Here is a 21,351-nt window from a genome sequence, read left to right as displayed (position 1 = left end):
CCCCCCCCCCCCCACACACACCAACCTATCCGCAGATCGGGCGTGATCCGAACTGTGGGGCGTGATCCAAACCGACCACGGATCAATGATTATCAGTTGCACCACAAATTTTTACACATTGACATTCTAACCAGCATTCTATTTGCCTAATTAAAACATGGAGAAATCAGCACGTCTTGTAACACAAGCAGTTCATTATTACAACTGACCCCTCGTGGCCCAATCATCGAGACTACCATAAGAGACTATAAAACAATAAAAGCAAATTAAGATTTGAGCAACAATCATTTGGCAACAACCTTTATTCCCACTCTTGTTAATTTGCAAAGGGCAGCGTGGTTAGAACATGTTGCGATCAAATATAGTGGGGTCAAATGTTTCGTTAATGGCCCATTATTGCCATGCTACTATACACTATGAGCACATCTTACAAGCTTTTTCAGACCACAAATGCACATGATCACAGTGAATTTCTAAGTCAAATTAATATGACTACAATCTGTGATCATCGGTCTAAGCCTCCATCTCTTCGTTTGGCCCAACAGGTGGAGAGACAAAGATGTTGAATGTTCTGTCCCTCATTTGTTAGTAATTGAGTTGTATAAAGCCAATTCATCTGTTGTGCAGAAAAACTAATTATGTTCTTCCTTTGCCAGTATATGTCACCCTTGCCATAGTTACATGTGTTCACATATTTGATTTTGTCAAAAAGAGCCGCCTTCTGGCAAAGAATTATAAGCTAAGCAGCCGCTATATTATTGAAAGCCTGTATACACAGTCACAGCACGGGAGGTAGAAACAGGACAAATTAATCTTAACATTGTTTTTTATTTCGGAGCTTTGGCAGAGCATAATCTGTAAATCATACCAGTCATAATGCTGTGACATATTTGTGTTTGTGGTTATTTTAATTTTCTTAATGGGGAACTTTATTTAAACCCTAGCTTGTTGCTATTAGCCGTTAGCTGCTAACCTACGCTAAAGTCAGTATTAGCCTACATGTGCTACGCACATGTTAAGTGATATTGCTTACAATGTAATGTTATTTTTATGCAGGAGCACCTATGTTTTATTTTGATCTGTATGTTGCAATTTAACAAAAAAACAAAACAAAAACAAAAAACAAAAGAAAAAGGAAGTAAAGACTCAGACCAAAGGCAACAACAACTACGTGTCTAATTGCTGGAACTCTTTCAAATGTTTAGTCCTCGAGACTAACCGAGGGCAGAAGATGGTGAGCAACAGGCTTAAGGCTAAAGAGGGAGGAGCAGATGCCTTTATAGCAAAAACACAGACCTGTGTACTGCTCTCAGGAAAAAAAGAAACACCAGATTCATTAATTTCATGCCGATGTAAGGTAACCGTGCATAATTTGGAGGGAGAAGTATTTGCAAACATGAGACGTCATGCCGAGACATGATGAAAGTGAACGGCTCTCAGATGCGTCGCCTTAGCGCTTCCTTTCGCAACCCGCTGTCATTGCATGCCGCACCCTGATGAATTATGTATTAGGGTTATCAAAGTGATGGCAACAACAAATGTAGACCTAAATGGGAAAAACAAACAGCGTTACCAGTAAGCATCAGTGTGATACGGTGCACCAAACGCACTTGTCATCTGGGCATCTTCGCTAAATCTGACTCGTCTTCAATGACAAGAAGCTCAGCGGAGCTAAAAATAACTGGAAGAGCAGTCATATTGTGGGAATATCCAGAAAGTCTTGGACAGTGGGAAATAGGAGAGAGCTCATAAATGAATCATTTGAGGAATAAAAAATAGCTTCTCACAAGATGTTCATCTTTGTAATTATTCGAACAGGTAGGACCATTACTGGACCTGGTCTGGTCATTTAAAATTAATTACAGCTTCAGGTGGATGACTGCTAACAAATGTGAAGACGAGCGTGCATTATAAATATTTAGCTTGTAAACTCAAACAATCTCCATCTAAACATAATTAGTGCTTCGCTGTATGGAATCTGATCACACGCTAGGATTTCAACTTCTGTCTCTGCCATATTAATGAGACTCAAATGTATGTTAGCAACAGTGGACTTATTAAAATTGAAGCCACATTCACCGTTTCTAACGACAACAACTGAGTGGGGACAACATAATGAGATTTCCTCACATTCTCAAAGAGGAAGGACACAATTACTTGCTCTGTTCAAATAATTATATTGTGCATTGTAGATTTGTTACAGCCGTGGGCGATGAGGTTTGTGTGAAGTGGGTCTTAGTGGTAAACAGTTACAAAGAGACACAATGTGCCTGGGAAAACATTTCACACGGATTTGCTACTGAGGTTCCACAGAAATACTCAAGCTCAGCTTCATGTACCTGGAATGATGACATTAGATAGTTTGACTAAGAGAAAATGAGTTTGCTTTGTGATTGACAAGAGTGAAAAGATAAACAATTTGAGAGGATTATCGTTTTGATATTGTCAGAGGTTAAAGTAGGCATAAGTAGACATGGCATATGTAGACGACGAGTACCATATTCAGACATTATAAGCAACATAATTTCAGCGATTTACACTGTACTAATTGTCTTCAGTTCTTTGTTTGGCAGCTACACTGGCAAAGATCCAGAATCCCTTTCATAAGGCAGTCGGATTACATGGAATTAGTATAATGGCAAAGCAAAACGGTAAGCAGAGCTGCAATGTTAGCACAGAATAGCGTTAGCTGTTGAAGTGAGGTTTGGGGGCCGGGGTGGGGTGGAGGGTGTCTTTATTTCATGCACCACACTGCTACATTAATTCAAGTGGTGCCTACAAAAGTCATTATGGGTGCTCACTTTCAAATTCAACAAAACACACAATAGGATGTGTGAAGTTTACTAATTTGTCATACTTGGTTTTTATTTTATTTTATTGTTTTATGTTTGTTTTATTAAACATTTCTTTATCCAGGTAAGACGGAGGACAACATTTGTAACTTTTTTTGTGGTATTAAGTGTTGTTCATACGCTGTTGATGCTCGTCACTGCCTCCTGTAGTCTGGGAGAATATTGACCACAGCCGCTGACGTGTACCCAAACAAACAATCACAGCACGCACAGTGCCAATTCGTGAAACCCTTGCCTCCCCGTTGGTTTGTAATGGGAAGCAGGGCTGGACTGGCCATCTGGGCAGATGCCTGGTGGGCCGGCATCTGTTGGGGCCGATGCAGTGCTATTTAGTTATTATTTTCCCCCCATTTTACCCTAAGAGACTGGCCCACAATTTAGAGGGGCTAGTCCATTAATCCATTTTGAATAAAGACGCAAACTGAACCAACATCAGTAAAAATATCAGCAGCAGAACAATGTGTTAGACAGGTATGGTCAAGAGTCAGGCCGGGCATATAATTTCCCTCGGCTCCGGTTCACCTGCTCCTAATTTTAATGCACCCCACACACACACACTTGTATATACACTGGGTGGGGTCACATTCACGGTTTAGGGGTAGAGTTCGCCAGTCGGCGAGCTGGCGGACTCAGTAACAGGGGTTAACTTTCACTAACTTTCGCTTTATTGGGGGGGGTGCTGGGGGTGGGGGGGTGTCTGGGGGACTTGGGGGCGGCTGGGGCTGGGTTGGGGTGGATGGCGGGGGTGGATGGGGGGCGGGGGGGTCGTGGGGGTTGGGGGCCGGTGGGGTGCCTGGCGGGCCTGCGGTGCCCCGTCCTGCTGCGTTGGGTCGGGGGCGCGGGCCGTGTTGGGGTGGGGGGCGCTCCTGCTCCTGGGTTTGCTCTCCGGCCGGTGGCCCGGGGGTCGTCCTTTGGCGCTGCCGCGGCCTGGGGGGCCCTGAGGTGTTGCACTTGCTCTGTCCTGGCGGGGGTCGACGGCTCCCCTCTTTGGTGGAGATTTTCATGAATGCCAGATCCACCACACCAGCATCTACCGAAACTCAGACACAATCTGCTTCCTCCTCAGGTCATTGAATCGGTGGAGGCTGGTGTCTGTGGATCTCACTCGGCTTCGTCTGTCCTTCCTTCCTTCCCTCAGTCTCTCCTTCGGTCTCTTGAGGTCTCCCTGATTTTTAATTTTTTTTTGGATTTGTTGGAATTTAGATGTTTCTTGGGTTGGGGAAGAATTCTGGTGGGTGGCCCGGTGGGTGGTGTCTGGTCGGTGCTGGATTTCACCTTCCTTGGTTTTCTTTGGTCCCCTCGGGTCCCCTCAGGTCTCCTGACGGCGGTGTTCGGTTTAGGTGAACGGTATGGGGGTTTTTCTAATAGGTTTTTGGTGAGCTAACAAATACACGCACGCACGCACGCACGCACGCACGCACGCACATATGCACGCACGCACATACACATACTCACCCACATACAAAAAAAATAATAATAATGTGTATATATATATATATATATATTTAAAAAAATATATAAATAAATAATAAAAAATAAATAAAGAGCAATGATGATGACATTTCCGAATGAACAATACTGAGCTCTTTATAGAAAAAAAAAGAAAAAGAGAAAAGAAGAAGAAAAAAAAAAAAGAGTCAGGCCGGGCCGGTGGGCATAAATCAAAATGCCAGGGCCGATTTTTTTATGCCAGTCCAGCCCTGATGGGAAGCCATGGCGGAAAGTCAAAGCGAAACAGTTTGTCTTGAAAAGAAACTCCACCTCCACTGTGTAGACTTGGTTTGGTTTTTCCCCGGAGGACAAGGCGCAAACCGAAGTCATTTACAAAGTTTGCAGAGACTCCGTTCGGATGTCGGATGGCAACACAATGAACCTGTTTAATCACATGCGGAGACAGCAACCAAAACACTACGCTGACAGCCAAACCAAACGGAGATCAGCCGCTAGCTCCAAGCTAACACAACTCAAGGTAACACACTCATTTACCAAGGGCGCTCCATATAAAAAAAACTAAAAAACTAACAAGCGGTGGAATGAAGTAACAGAGGCAGTGACTTATTATCTTGCTAAAGACATGATTCCCTTTAAAACACTGGAAAACGAGGGGTTTAAAAGACCGTTCAAAGCAGTAGGCCCGTGTTATGAGCTGCCCAGCCGTAAATATTTCTCCGACACTAAAATTTTAGAACAATGGTGAGAAATGTGCAGATCCGTCTAAAACAAAACCAAAAACCTATGTAAAAAAATCATGATCGTGATTTAATTAAATTTTTTCAATTGTGATATGACATTTTTGCCATATCACCCACTCCTATAATAAACTAAATCCTTCAACCAGTTACTGCGTCTGCAAAATTTAATTTGGAATTTAGTTTTGTGGAGTTTTTATCATGTCTTTGATATTTAAGAATAATTGATTCTCCATAATCACTATCGGATTGAACTGAAGTGTGTCAAATTCAATCAGGATTTTTTTTTTAATCGTATTGAACTGAACTCTTGTGAATCGAAATCGAATTGATTGAGGACATTAGAATCGATAACCAGCCCTATTTACAACAAACTACATTAGTTACATATTTACAAATGACATTAGATCATAGCACATGGTCAATAAAAGGGTTTCATAAAAGGTTTAAAACAGGTGCAATGATCATGTACAGTATTCCTCAGTAACTTTGTATACAATGATATTGGAATGAAATAAACGTCTGTCCGTCTCCTTTAAAAGTGTTTAGGCTATTTTTTAAATTACTTTTCTAATGCTATTTTAAAAACCGCTTTCACTATTTCCTTCTAGAGAACCTTATTTCAACTAATTCCTATGGGAAGCGTTTCACTATAGCACGGTATTCTCTAGAACCTGGTGCTTACAAAATAAAAATACGGTACCTGATTTGTAACTGACCACAAAGTTGACAAAATGTTTGGGTTGCATTTAATGGTCACATTGCGCTTTCAGTTAGAATGTGAAGGTAGCAACAGAAATGAAACAGCAGGAGCTTTAAACGATTTTGGTTGGGGCTGGATTTGTGTCCAATAAGCCATGCAGAGGATTAAAGAATGTTAATGCAATGCCAACACAAAGTGGACAGTGCACACGCACACACACAAACACACGCACACACGCACCCCCGCACACACACACACACAAAGTAAGAAGCCTTATTGCATGTGAACAAAACCCAGTCAAAGAAATAAGCCATGTGAAGAATGACCCATCATTGGTTCTCACAAATTCTTACTAACCACGTCACAGATCAGAAGTAAATGACACATCTCACATCTGCTTTATTTTTTTACTCTTGAGATAATTATGTAATTATTCATATATTGGGCAGTGAATTTACTAGCTCATATAACTGATCTTAATGAATCCGCATTTCACAAAAAAACAGTGCAATTAACACACTTTACCTTCAGTGTCCACAATAGCTCTTTTGTTCTTTTGTTCAACATTTAATCCCATAGTAGGAGAAATGTTTTTGAGAGCCCTGTAATCAAAGCTAATTAAGGTAACAAAATGTTCAGTGGGGAAGAAACTCCTTCATAATAGTGAAGACTGCATCATATTTTTTTCAGCACGACATCAGGCAGTCGCTATGTCACGATTTGTTTTTCACATATTGTAGTAGTGCAGCCCATATAAATCAGTCCACACTAGGGGCAACAGTAGGACTTTGGAAGTGGGGGGAAATGGTTTTAAGTTTTTTTGTTTTTTTTAACGAGTTTGAAATGCAACAAAATAAAGGATTTGTGTTTATTTGACACAAGTAAGCATGATGTAAAAGGGCCACTGGGACCAAACACAATACAGTGCTCAGCATAAATGAGTACACCCCAACAGGTTTGTAAGAACACCCTTAGTTTCCTTTCAGAATCAAGATTTTCTATGGAATACTACACCACAAAATACTCCCACAAATGTGGGCCATTGATCGCAAACACGATTTGGTAATTAGTAAACAAACAAAAGTAGTTTTCTTCACAAATGTATTAAAGGGGAAGTCAACCATTTTTTAAAATGTATTAATTAATCAAAGAGAAAACTGAGGCGCTATATCATACTGACTAAAGGACAACCCAAATTGTTATCAGCACTCAATTTATAAGCCTGCATCTGTGATGGCATAGGGTTGCCTGAGTGCGTGTGGCATGGGCAGCTTCCACATCTGGAAAGGCATTGTCAATGCAGAAAGGTATATTCAGATTCAATAACAACATATGCTCCCATCCAGGCATCATCACTTTCAGAGAAGATCTTGCATTTCTCAACACGATAATGCCAGACCACATGCAGCACCAATTACAACATCATGGCTGTGTAGGAAAAGGATCTGGGTATTGAAATGGCCAGCCTGCAGTCCACTTCTTTCACTTATAGAGCACATTTGGCGCATCATAAAGGGGAAGGTGCAACAAAGAAAGCCCAAGACAGTTGAACAGTTAGAGAGATGCGTGTTAGACAAGAATGGGACAGCATTCCTATTTCTAAACTTGAGAAACTTGTCTCCTCGATCCCCAGACGTTTGCAGACTGTTGTAAAAAGAAGAGGGGATGCCTCAAAGTGGTGAAAATGGCATTGTCCCAACTTTTTTGAGATTTGTTGACACCATGGAATTTAAAACCAACATAGTTTCCCCTTAAAATTATAAATTTTCTCAGTTTAAACTTTTAACCTGTTCTCTATGTTCTATTCTGAACAAAATATTGAAATTTGGCACTGCATTCAGTTTTTATTCACAATTTGTATAGTGTCCCAACTTTTTGGGAATTTAGTTTGTATTTATTTTGACAATAATATGTTCTATGCAGCCCCATTGGTCTAAATATGGTATTCTGGTTAATATTGCGTTAGTGGAATATGAGTTTAGCAGCAAAATCCAGACATTTTTATCCATTTCAGGGAGCGGTCATTTTGCCACTTGCTGTCGACTGAGGATGACATCAATGTTGCTCAGGGCTCAGGCAACGACCAATCACAGCTCACCTGTTTTCTGAAGCTAAGCTGTTATTGGTTACCTGAGACCTGAGCAACTGTGATGTCATCATCTTCAGTCGACAGCAAGCGGCAAAATGGCCGCCCCCTGAGATGGATTAAAAACAGGTGGATTTTGCTTCATAACTCTTATTCCACAAATGTATTATTAATCAGAATGTTATGTTTAGATTAGTGAGGTCAAAGAGCATTTAAAGAACATTTGGCAAAAATAAATAGACCCCGAAAAATAAGACTGACAACTTAATTCCAGGCCTAGTAGGCATGTTATGTTGCTATCATGGAGGTCATAGAAAATACTAGATGTAGGCGTTTTTGTTGTGGGATGAATACATTTTTTGCATTAGTTTATTTCATTAAACTGAAGATTTTTTTTATAATCTATGCATTCTATTATCAATCTTAATTTCATGTTGTGAGTTAAGCACATATTCTACAGAAAACATTTTGTCAACATTTTCAAAAATCAAAAACGAGCCAATATCACTTGTTTGTAGTGTGCAGAGTGACTTTGGGCGAGAAGGTGGGTACACCCTGGATTGGTAACTCAGGACCCGTCCATGCGAAAGCCCGTTTCAATGTATCCGTGCAAATTTCTTACCGTTTGGGCAGTTCCTCCACACGGCAGCGCCATTTTGGAGCTTAAAACCGATCACTTTTGGAACCGGGCTCCAGAATGGAAAGATTTCAAAATGTGCCCCGTACGTTCCACCATATGCAGTTTGATGACGTATGCTCCAATTCTCGCCTGACTGCGCGCAAACCGCCAGTCTGTTAACAATGGCAAATAGCCGTGCCGTAGTCGTTTTGCATTAGACATGTACAGCTCGTAGGCTAGTGTATATATATATATATATATATATATATATATATATATATATATATATATATATATATATATATATATATATATATATATATATATATATATTCTGTAAATGTATAGGATCGTATGCCAACGTTTCTTGGGAGGAGCAATATAGCGGCCTCGCGGCTTCAAAAGTCTTGGCCTATCACCTATTCAGATCAGGGGTTCGTCTTTTTCGTTGATTCTTCTTATACGCTTTTTGTTTACTCCCTGTGGCTGCGCTACAACGCCACTCCAGACTTGGCATATACATTACAGCCGTTAAACGTCCTCAGCGTCTTCTTTTGGACACACACGTCGTGAAATGTTTCTGTGTGTACAATATTCTTTTGAGGAATGAAGCATCAGTCATACCTATTGACAATTTGGCATTTTCAATGAAGCTAACATGTTTTTGGAATTTGGGAAGCCAGAGGACCATGAGAAACTCAACACAGGGAGAACATGCAAATATCACACAGGAAAGCCTGAACCAAGGATTTCTTAATTGTGAGGTTCACTTAGCTTGAACAACCTGTAAAAACACTATCATATTTAATAACATTGAGAATTAGCCGCAGTTATAGTGGATCAGGCCGCAGACTAGTGCTTACAGAGTGAAATTAATCTGGTGTGAAACGATGACCGCTGATGTTCCTCAGGACAGAAGACAGAGGACACTCGTGACGCCGAGCACTGTGACCATATTCCATCAGCGCTCGCTCTTCTGCAGGCTACAATGTGCACGCCATGCTGCATAACCAAAAGGGCCCTTTCATCCATGAGACACCAAACGCTGTGCTCGTCTTGCATTCGAAATGTTTAACATCAGATAAGCTGACATTTCCTTTCTGATAATTTTTTTCCCGCCTTTGCAAATAAAAGTCCTGAGAGATTTATTAGCCCGAACAAAGGACAAGTTATGCCTGCCATAGCTTTGAATGCATATTCTGTGTGGCGTGGAGTCTGAAAGCCGTCAGCATCCATGCGAGTTCAATCCACACAAGACAAGGTCAAGATGCACCATGTCCCTGTGGCCAATGAGCTAATCCCCCGTGCCGGTTCTCATATCCCATTCTCCAACATTGAGCCGCCCACTCTCTTTTGCATTGTCCCATTCACAGTAGAGGGGGGAAAAACAATAACAATGTAGACAGAACTTTAACACTCTCTACCTTATTACGTTGCTGCCCAGGTCAGAGAAGAGCCAATTTAAAGATGAATATATCCTGCAACATAAAGAATCAGCTTTAATCATCAAACCAAACACATTTCTGGAACTTTCCCATAAAAAAAAGAAAAAGATACTGACACTGTTTATTTTTTGAGGATTTTAATAGTCGATGACGTGATCTTAATCAGAATCAGATATAACATTTATAAAAATTCTTTATCAACTTCAGATAATTGTACTGAAGCATCGATAACACATTTTAATTACCCAACACTGATTAGAGGCAGGAAAAAATGAGTATGGTAATTGGCAGAAACATATTTTTTTTCACAAATACGACTTGTGGATATCATACATAGTATGATAGTACATACATGTAGCGTATATCTGACATCATAATAATAATTTTGCTGATAGTTTATATTTTATTTATTTTCAATAGTTTTGTAGAAAGATGCTGAGCATAATTAATAGTTAGATCATGATAAGAATTCAAAAGCCATCAATTTACGATAGCAAGATCTTTGTCAAGAAACCGTGTCCCTCGAGACAATCATTAAAATAACTTGCAGCAACTGACTTGGGATTGGCCCATTCAAATAATTTATTTACGGTAATCAATCAAACACAACAGTGGGCTTTTTTCTCTACTGTGAGAATACCTGATTGTGAGCTGATCAACAATCCAAACTGACCATTACCTGACCTCCACTTGATTAGAGAAACCTGACCTCTCCAGAGGTTTGCTGTGAAATAGCCCAGCTCTTGTCATCCCAACCCATTTTGGACTTTGCCGGCGAGGGTCATCTTTCATTAACGTGAGGTCATTTGAAATGGGCCACAGTAAATTCATTGTGTCCGCATGTGAACGGCTTAACATTTTCATACATGCATTGTACAGTATGTACATTGTATAGTTACGTCGCATCCAGAAAGTATTCACAGATGTTTCCACCATTACAGTTATATTCAAAAATAGAATACATTTCCCACAACATGATGATTCCACCATCATGCTTCAATGTAGGCCGGGGGATGAGCAGTACCTGTTTTTCTTTAAAAATGACATCTGGCTATGGAGCCAGCCAGCAAAAAAAAGTGTCCAGATGCAGAGATAGAGACTGGCTCTACAAAGTATTGCTAAGATTTCAAGGCACTGTTCATGTCAAGTCTAAATAAATGAATGTTTTTCACGTGGTCATCACATGGTGTTTTGTGTAGAATTGTGAGGACTCTGAATACCTTACTGTACATCCGATTTCCTTCGATTCGATTATTAAAAGCAGCACATTTGTTAAAAAAGTCGGGTTGATTTCCATTTGTGCAGTTTAAGCCCCCTCTGGTGGCTATTTTTTTTTTTTATACAGTTACATTTTCATAAGGGAGGTTTTGGCCCTTCTATGTTTAAAATCCACGCAAATCGTCAGATGAAGGGGAACGTATTATGCTTGTGAACCGATATGTAGAGCAACTCAATGTGTGTGTGCATAGCAAGTAAGTGCTTCAATATTGTTATTAGAGATTTAGGTTGTTTGTATGCATTGCTGTTATGTACAAAAGCACAATATAGTTTTTTTTTTAGTATGAGCTCATTTTTCTTAAAAATATTGTGACAATTGTTTGTATCGCCAACCTCCGACAATATCGTGATAATTATCGTACCGTGAGCTTCATATCGTGATAATATCGTATCGTGATGTTTGGATATCGTTGCATTCCTATAATTTGCAGAGAAATATGAAACCATCAGCTTAATAAACGTGAACAATATCAACAATGCATGGAGATTAATAATTTCCACAGCATTGCATTCTCATTAATGGTATTGTTTATATTTCTAGATGAGTTTTCTATTGCTATCAATAGCTAATGCTTATGCTTAGGTGAAGAAGTAACAGTAAGAAGCTTTGTTTCCTTTCGGGCTTTCACATATGTTCATCTAGATATTGATCATTGTAAACTCAGAACACTAATATTCATCGTCACTGATGTCAATGTGCATCTAGAAATTGTTAATTATTAAGGTAAATTTATGCTTACACATTGCACTTGATTTGCGCTGTGCCCAGCAGTAACAACAGCCAACCAACGGCAGTAAGTGCAGACCAAACAGTAAGTAACCCTTTCCCACTGGTTTGAATGTAAAGCAGGTTGAAGCTCTGCAATATGAATTTGTCACCGTTTCAACAAGAAAGTTTGGATTTGATTATAAGAAGGGTGAGAAAGAGGAGGACATGAGAAGCAGCTAAAAAAAAAAAAGTATTTGGGTTTAGAGGATTCTAATGGCATAGCTGGATCTAGGGGAGTTTAGGTCCGCACGTAAACTGTAGTTCCATGGAGACAAATTTCCTCCATTTTCGCCTCCATGCTGTTTTCACTGTAGCACGTCATCAAAATCACTCTGCTACCATCTCTCCTATTGGATGCGTCAAGATGTCATCACAAAGTGCTGTCTTATGTTCAATTCAGGCGTGCACATACATAATAAATCAGTTGCCGCCGTGTGAAAGGGCCTTAAGACTTCCTTGAGTATTTTAAGATTTAAATCAAAGTTCAACGCAAAAAAAACACACACTTTCAACTGGCAAACTTTGTTTTGTGGTGTAAAAGCCAAGGATCAATAATGTCAATAATGTATTGATCCTTGAAAGGGCACATGTTTTTGCGTTCTGAAATTCAATTAATGACAATCTCTTTGGGACTGCTTGAATGTGAACCCAGTGGAGCTGCTCCTGCAAGAAATTATATTCAAAGTAAGATTTCTTGTGTTATTATAGCTCCCAAACGCAGCTAAGATCATATCAATATTGGTATTTGGCCATTTACTTACGCTTCATAAACTAACACAAATAGCAACTACAGTACATAAAAAGACAAAACAAACAGAAACCCCCTACACTTAAGTTAAAAAAAAGTATAGTACATTTTGTTCAACATTTACTTTAATAACTATATGTGCAAATAATAGGGATGGGTTTTGACTGTATTTGACATCGTCAAATATACAGAAAAAATGGGGAGTGGTGTTTACTTCAAAAAACAAATAAAGGTTCCTGATACACTCAGAAATTACATTTTAAAAGGAGTTTAACTAGAATTTCTGATGTGAATAAAATCAATTTGCTCAAGTAAATATCAACCCCCCATTTTTTCAGTAATATAGCGAACTGTACCCTAAACTGGTCACAAGTCAATCACGCCGCATATAGAGACTGGCAACCATTCACACTCACACTATCACTTAGTGTGGGAAGTGAATAAACCAGCATACCAAAAGTGACTCATGAAAACTTACATGGCAGTCATTACAGCAGCTGTTTGATCATATGTGTACATGGAAATGATTAGCAAAGCAATCCAGTCTGCAACCACTGCATAAACTACATTCTCACTTATAGACAAAGGACATCAGCCTTTTCACTGGTGGGTCAGGTATTTCACAGGCACAGGGGTCCTATGTTTACGTTGGAATCGACATATGTTGACATTATGAACTAGTTTGCACAGTGCCGTACGAGTACGAGAGCATGGTCAGTTACTTATTTGAAAAATTACATTTTTTTCATTAGGCTTTATAATTATGTTGTTTATATAGATATTTTCTGTAATTATGATTTACGCACATACACATTTGGGTTGCCGCTGTAGGGTTGAAACTTTAAACTGAGGACCACTGCACTGTACAAAACATAATCAAGATGCTTACCTTTTATCTGGAGAATAACTACACTATAAAAAACGATTTTGGAGAGAGGTAAATATAATCCACAAAGATTATGTAAAGTTTACCTAATTACTTTAAACAGCAAAGGAATTACCAAATACAGGGTAAATTTAACTCGCAATATCTAATAAATAACAGTAAAAAGTGTTATAGACAAAAAGTGAATGAATCATACACAGAAAAATGTAGTAAAATATACCCAACAGCCACTCCTCTGTATTACGGTACATGCGCACGCGTCATCACTTTTACCCGCCGCGACGCCGACTCAGCTGGACTGGACTTGAGATAAAGTAAGACTAGTGGGTATACCTGTCTTTTATTCACGAATATAAACACTAGGGATGGCAGAAATGGAACATTGCACGATCAAATCATTTGAAACGTTTGATTCACAAAAATAATCGATCTTTTGGAACATTCGAAATATCTCCCCACAGCGACATCAGGTGGCCAAGTGTAAAATATTACAATCAAACAGTAGATCAGTGTTGCCTGCTCCCCAGTAAGGAAACAAACTATTGGCTGGCTGTCATCACCTAATTTACACAACTGGCAATCGGGCTATAATTGTAATGGACGCCATAAGAGAGAGAAATAATATCATGGGAAACAAAAACTGAATAACCCCCACCCCGTCAAAATAAGTGTAGAAGTACAAATGAGCTTGTTGTTGCTGATACTTGGTTTGTTTTAAATTTTGCCTCTCAACATGACTTAAATGCTTTGATGAAACCCCCAGTGCTATCACATTTAATCAAAAACTACATTTCAAAGTCTTTTTTTTTTTTTTTTAACGACAGGGCTTACATTTTTGACAGATAGTATTAAAGAGGAAAAAGAATGACCTGCAAAAACATGACACCCGTAGCGCGAATTGAACCTGGGTTACCTGGATAACGGATCTTTTTCTCAGCCCATTGTGCGAATGCATTATCACTAAACCAACCGCCGCGTTCAAAGCGTTCAAGAGGATGTTGATATTTTATCATTGAAGAGAATCTTCTGTTTTAATTTAATTATAACTATTTAGATTTAGTCATAACTGTTTTAACTTACTCAGCAAAGCAGGAAGAGGAAAGGGAGGGGCTTTTTGGGATACTGAAAGCATAATGGCAGCTGCAAGTGGGAGGAGCTTGACAGACGCATGGGGAGATAATGGCGTTTGGCCACACATGTGTTTCTGTCCAGAAATTTCTGAATAAATAAAACCTTCGAAGGAAATGTTCACCGATCTCAACTCTGATTCTGAAAACAACTTTACGAACAAGCGGAAAAATTAAAGGATCGTTTTCCAACAAAATGGTGGTAAATTAGGTCTTTGTTTACGGGAGTGACGTCACGTTGGATCGCACGCAGCTGAGTGAAGAAGCTATGAGAGCTATATGTGAGTACAGGTTGAAGCAGTGGTTTGTTTCTAAATTGTGGATCGGGTAATTTTGATTGAAAATTAGCAAGCACCTCTGATATTAAATTATGGGTCGAATGTTTATGATTGAACTGTGGCAAACATCTATGTAACTAAATTGTAGATCGGGTGCTTTTGATTGAAAATTAGCAAGCACCTCTGATATTAAATTGTGGATCGAATGTTGTAGTTTGGGATTATACCAACATTTATGATACTAAATTGTGGATCGGGTGCTGTCGTTTGGGATTTGTCCAGCACCTCTGGAATAAGAAGTTAAAGCTTCGGCCGCTGTGAAGGAATCGGGAGATCCGGATATATTTATTCGACGGAACCACATGGCAATCCCGTTCCACTCTCGTTCCACGTTTTTGGAATTTTAGGGATCATAAGTCCTTGCATTCCTGAGGCCTTTTGTGTTATGTTTGTTATTATTATTTTATTTCTTGGTGGGGTAATGAGCAACGTTGTTGAATTAATATAACCTATTGGACTGTGGTACCACAAGTGAGACGTCACTGAATTAATTATAATGGTTAATACGACTTTGTGTTGCGAGAATGGATATTTGTATTTTATTTAATTTTTTCTCCTCAATGTCTTCAACTGTATGTTTGGTGCTGTTTATGAGAGAATGGAAAAAGCTTGTGCTCTAATGTTGTCTGTTAAAAAAGATAAAAAAGAAAAGGAAAAACAGTGGAATTTCTTCATTGTCTCCAAATGAGGGTGGGTGTGAAAGATAAGAATGTTGTGTTAATGGCGCTGAGGACTCGCCTTTCGAATGGGAAAGTGGAAAAACAGGTTTCCAGGCACCCCGCTGCTCTACTATTGAAATGAGTGTGTGTATGCAGAAACTTTTCTCCCATGCAATCCGGTGGTGCCAATTGGCTTCAAGCAGTGCAGAAAGCTGTTAAATGTTAATAGCAGGTGATATCCGTGTTCTTTTTACAGAATTATGTCTGTTTTTATAGTTTGATATTTTATTATAAAGTTTTGTTTTTGACTATTATTATTATTTTTATTTTTTCTCCCTGATAATTAGGCTCTCAGGCGAGAAAATTATTTAACCTTTGTTTTTTCTCTGAGTGTGTCATTCCAGATCTGATGCTAACTTCCAAAGCAGATGGGGAGCCCGCTGCTTTCTTGCCCTCACTGATTACAATCTGAAAACAGGATACGCCCCTACGGCTTCCACTTTGCATTCACAAGTAATTCCAGTAGCCTTTTTGAAGGGCATTCCCAAAACTTGCTATGGTGCAGTTGAATTTTTTGAAAAAGCAGGAAGTAAACTCTCTTGCTGTAATCTCATCTCCCTCTGTCGATTCCGAGTGCATAATGTATCAAGCAGGTACATTCATTGGTCAAGGTGCACCCCTGGGTGGCCCAGCATGTGTCATCGGGCCCACGATTGCAGACAGCGACCTCCAGCGTCTGGGTGGTGAGGCAGAGGCCAACGAACGCCGCAGCAATGACATTCCCCTGTGCCAAACCAACAGTATCTGCCTCTATCTGGTGCACAGTTTCCACAATGATGGGGCCCTGAATCCACATGCTCAGTGACTGTTCAATGTTTTTTTCACAGACTCGTTTGCATTATTTTGTCGTTGCACATAACTGTCCAGTCAATCTTTTGGGCATAGATCTCCTCTCATCAAATGCAGCCCTGATTAACTTATCCTGGAATTTCCGGATGATAACACCTAACTGCTGTTATGCATCCAGTACCACCTCCCAGTGCCCGCTTGTTGAACAATGTCCTGTGGCATCCGCCAGTGCCAACATCTACTGGGAAAGAGTGGATATTGACTCCAGTTGTTGGCTCAAAGCTGAGCACTTCTGAGCTCTCTGGTCACCTTGGGTTCGTAACCTCAGATCTTATGATGTTAACTGATTGTATGCATTGCACTCTGTTCTATGACAGATCAGGGGTTGAGATATATAGCAAGGCATTTCAGGAAATTGAAAACAACATATGTGAATTTAAAATAGGATGATTGGCATAATTGATTTCAATCTTAATTGCTCTATTTCCCGTCATTTGATGCTTATTGGATTCAGTCTACTAAATTTTTATCCACTTTCGTTTTAGAGCACCAGCTTCTGGATTGGCACCATGGAAATGAAACAACCAACAGCGATTTTGCTGGTTACTTTTTGATTTTTCCCCACATCACTGTGATCCATGAATCCCACTGATGTTGATCTTTGTTTTTTTTTGTTTTTTTCTTCTTTTTTTCCTTTTAAAGAGCTCAGTATTGTTCATTCGGAAATGTCATCATCATTGCTCTTTTTATTTTATTTTATTTTTATATATATATATATATATGTATATATATATATTTTTTGTATGTGTATGTGCGTGCGTGCGTGTGTGCGTGCGTGCGTGTATTTGTTAGCTCACCAAAAACCTATTAGAAAAAACCCATACCGTTCACCTAAACCGAACACCGCCGCCAGGAGACCCGAGGGGACCAAAGAAAACAAAGGAAAATGAAATCCAGCACCGACCAGACACCACCCACCGGGCCACCCACCAGAATTCTTCCCCAACCCCAGAAACATCTAAATTCCAACAAATCAAAAAAAATAAATCAGGGAGACCTCAAGAGACCGAAGGAGAGACTGAGGAAAGGAAGGAAGGACAGACGAAGCCGAGTGAGATCCACAGACACCAGCCTCCACCGATTCAATGACCTGAGGAGGAAGCAGATTGTGTCTGAGTTTCGATAGATGCTGGTGTGGTGGATCTGGCATGCATGAAAATCTCCACCAAAGAGGGGAGCCGTCGACCCCTGCCAGGACAGAGCAAGCAACACCTCAGGGCCCCCCAGGCCGCGGCAGAGCCAAAGGACGACCCCCGGGCCCCGCCAGGGCCACCGGCCGAAGAGCAAACCCAGGAGCAGGAGCGCCCCCCACCCCAACACGGCCCGCGCCCCCGACCCAGCGCAGCAGGACGGGGCACTGCAGGGCCGCCAGGCACCCCACCGGCCCACAACCCCCGCACCCCCCACGACCCCCCCCCATCCACCCCAACCCAGCCCCAGCCGCCCCCAGGTCCCCAAGCCTCCAGCCACCCCCCACCCCGCCACCCCCCCCCCTTTCTTTGATCTTTGTAATGTCTCACCTATATGTTCCCCACTACTCTGTAGAAGAGGTGGGGATGATTAGCATTTCAGGAACAATTGATGGTTTGCTCAAAGCAGGAGTGTTGTGAAATTTTCGGCTCTGATTATAACACGCCTATTTTACCCATTGAGAAGAAAAATATTTGAAAGTTTCGTGTAATTTATGACCTGAAAAAGATTAATGTGGCCGTCTTAACTCCTATTTTTTCTGACCCAAAATTCTCACTCTGCATGGTCTCAAGCTCACACTCATTTCAATTGCATTGACCTGGCTAAGGCGTTTATCTCTTTTACATCACAATCGCCTGCCTCAAAGGCTTTTGTCTTTTACGACTGTCTTCATCAGTTGCTGTCTCTATTGGAGCCCCCCCCCCCCCCTGTGGTTCTTGGTCCTTGCTGATAGCTCCGTCTGGAGCTTCTTATCTACAACCCACGAGGTCTCTGTTTTTCCTCTCTTTGAAACAACATCTGTCCACCGCTACAGCTTTGGTGATTCTATCTTGACGTGTTTGAAAAGATCAGAGCTGATCTTAGTCAGAAAGAAGGAAGTCAACAGGTTTGTCTGTATGCATCAACTCCACTGGAAAAATATGTACACATGACAGTTCATGTTGAATTAAAATAATGAAAACGAATTAGCAGATACAACTGCAAAAAGGTTGCGGGGTATCGACCTACACTCCAACTGACTGTAAGTGAGTCTGAATGTGATAATCCACAGTCTGAATGTGATAAATCCACAGGAGGTCATCAAGCTGTGAAGCTGTGACAGGAAAGAAGGTAAATGTATTCCAGAAAACAGACAAGCATATGGTGGAATAAAGGTAAATATATTATATATTCCATCTCAGAAACAATTGAAAAATCTAATTTCTGAAGCCCATGGAATATGCCATTTAGGTGTGGAAGAAACATTGAGACATTTACATACCTGAATGCGTCCTTTCATGAGACAAATTGTTAAAAATGAACTGCAGGACTGCAGTGTTTGCAAAAGGTATAGTATGCATATATATAAACCTCCACAGGGTGCTCACGGTCCGGCCGGACGTGATAGCTCTGGGGTAAGATTTTTTATGGATTTCACTGACATGATAAAACAGTGTCAGGATACAGATATTTGCTAGTAATAGTGGATTCCTTTTCAGGATGGCTAGAGGCATATTCCATGCAAATTTAAAACATTAAATATCATGGTAAAACATTTGATTAATCATTACATACCATCACATGGGTTTCCTAGAAAAAAATTTGACCTGACAAGGGAACCCATTTCAAAAATAAATATTTACAAGCTGTAGAAAAGGCATTGGGATTAAAGCACATTTGGTTCAGTGTATTATCCCCAATCCCAAAGACAGATTAAAGAAAAATAGAAATATTAAAGAAAATTGGCTAAAGCATTGGCCTCATCAATCATCAAAAAAATTTAATTAGCTACAAGCTCTTCCTGTTGTATTAATGAATGTGCGAATGTCATTCAACTCAGCCAAAGGCTGGGTTCTGTTTCAATGTCACACAAACAGACCTTTTCCTGATTCAACAGAGACGCATGTTCCAGGAACTACAGAATTTAAACAACTAACATTTACTAACTCCCAACTAAAAAAAAAAAACAACAACCAGATGTTCCTTCAAAAATAAATGATTGTGAATATGTATGTTTAAAAGTGAGTAAACGAAAATGGTCTGCACCCAGGTGGACTGGACATCTTGTACAGTTTGCCTGCACAGAGGAAGGCACAAAGATTGAGTCACATTTACGGGCAAAATAATCCCGGTGACCAATCCTAAAACCTCTGGCAGTCTACCCTGGGGTCCTGAAAGAAGCTGACAACGGCATTTTCTCATTTAGCAAAAAACATAATCTCGAGATGGCTTCAAAGTGGGAATGCATCTCCATCTGCTGCTGCATCGCGACACTCTTTCTTGAACACAATCACAACACATCGTATTAAACGAAGTATTGATTCTCCACAAACTCCCTGGCACCCATGGAAGGGGGACATCTCTTAACTATCAACATGTGATACACATATGCTTATTTCACTGAAAAATCTTTTAATGAATCAAATTGTTCTTTAATGCCACATCACTACTAAACAACCTCCTCTCACTGCTAAAGGAATGTTTCATTGATGCGTGCTTCTGCTTCTTATTCTAATGATAATGTCCAATCTTCTCACACAACCCTTACTTAATTTTGTGCCAGCTGTTTGCGACGATGAAGATCCTGCTGGAAATTTCGTCTGAAATGTTTATCTGTTTTGTTGGACTCTTTCGAGTCCAAGAGAGGAATTGAAGAGAATCTTCTGTTTCAATTTAATTATAACTGTTTAGATTTAGTCATAACTGTTTTAACTTACTCAGCAAAGCAGGAAGAGGAAGGGGAGGGGCTTTTTGGGATACTTAAAGTATAATGGCGGCTGCAAGTGGGAGGAGCTTGACAGACGCATGGGGAGATAATGCCGTTTGGCCACACATGTGTTTCTGTCCAGAAATTTCTGAATAAATAAAACCTTCGAAGGAAATGTTCACTGATCTCAACTCTGATTCTGAAAACAACTTTACGAACATGCGGAAAACTTAAAGGATCGTTTTCCAACATCATGTAGGGCAATGTATCAGCAGGGCAATTTTACATACTAAGTATACTTAGGTTGGATTTATTTCAGATTTAAGACATTTTAATATAGTGCAATGGTCTGATTTTTTTTTTATTTTGAGAAAGGCACTTGCTAATATATACATTTATACTATATGAGTCGCAGTTGGTATGCGTTTGTCTTAAGTGCCATGCATACTAAAGTTTGAATTGGCGACTCACGAGGGTTGTACAGCTGCTGTTCATCACGAAACACCGGGTGAGTAGCAAGCTAGCTAGCTAACTGTTGTTAAAACTCTCTGTTAAGGCCAAAGCACTGTTTTTTTTCCCCACATATCTCACTAACATTTATTTCTTTAGTTATTAGCTCAAGTATTGTTGCTGTGTAGCTGTGACATGCGGTGTGGTGGGGGTTTGCTCCTAGTTGCGGCCCCAGCAGCTAACTTTCGGGAATGATGATGTGCTCCCACTAAAGGCACACACAAAAAGGGAAATACAGTATAAAATAAATATATAAAATTGGGGCTGGTACTAAGAGAGTAGGAATGAACTGCTGGAATGGTCAGAGATGACTGAAATGAAGAAAATACCACTTTGGAAGTGTCTTTGGTGAGGAA

General features: G+C 40.1%; 1 protein-coding gene across 7 annotated transcripts in view; it reads right to left on the bottom strand.

Moving 5' to 3' along the window:
- Positions 1-21,351, bottom strand: part of dlgap4b (discs, large (Drosophila) homolog-associated protein 4b) — a 138,341-nt gene that overhangs the window by 82,230 nt on the left and 34,760 nt on the right. For 6 of the 7 annotated variants that reach the window (XM_086087077.1, XM_086087083.1, XM_086087076.1 and 3 more), the window contains one exon: positions 9,874-9,927. The exons of the other annotated variant lie outside the window; for it this stretch is intronic. The gene's annotated coding sequence lies outside the window, so the exon portion shown is untranslated. The remainder of the gene's footprint in view (positions 1-9,873; positions 9,928-21,351) is intronic. 7 annotated transcript variants of the gene reach the window in all.

This window comes from Leptonotus elevatus, chromosome 10, assembly GCF_054856555.1.
Source record: "Leptonotus elevatus isolate MCC_2025b chromosome 10, RoL_Lele_1.0, whole genome shotgun sequence".
NCBI classification, from domain to species: Eukaryota; Metazoa; Chordata; class Actinopteri; order Syngnathiformes; family Syngnathidae; genus Leptonotus; species Leptonotus elevatus.
Note: the sequence above shows the minus strand (reverse complement) of the source record. Positions and strands in the feature narration are given on the sequence as shown.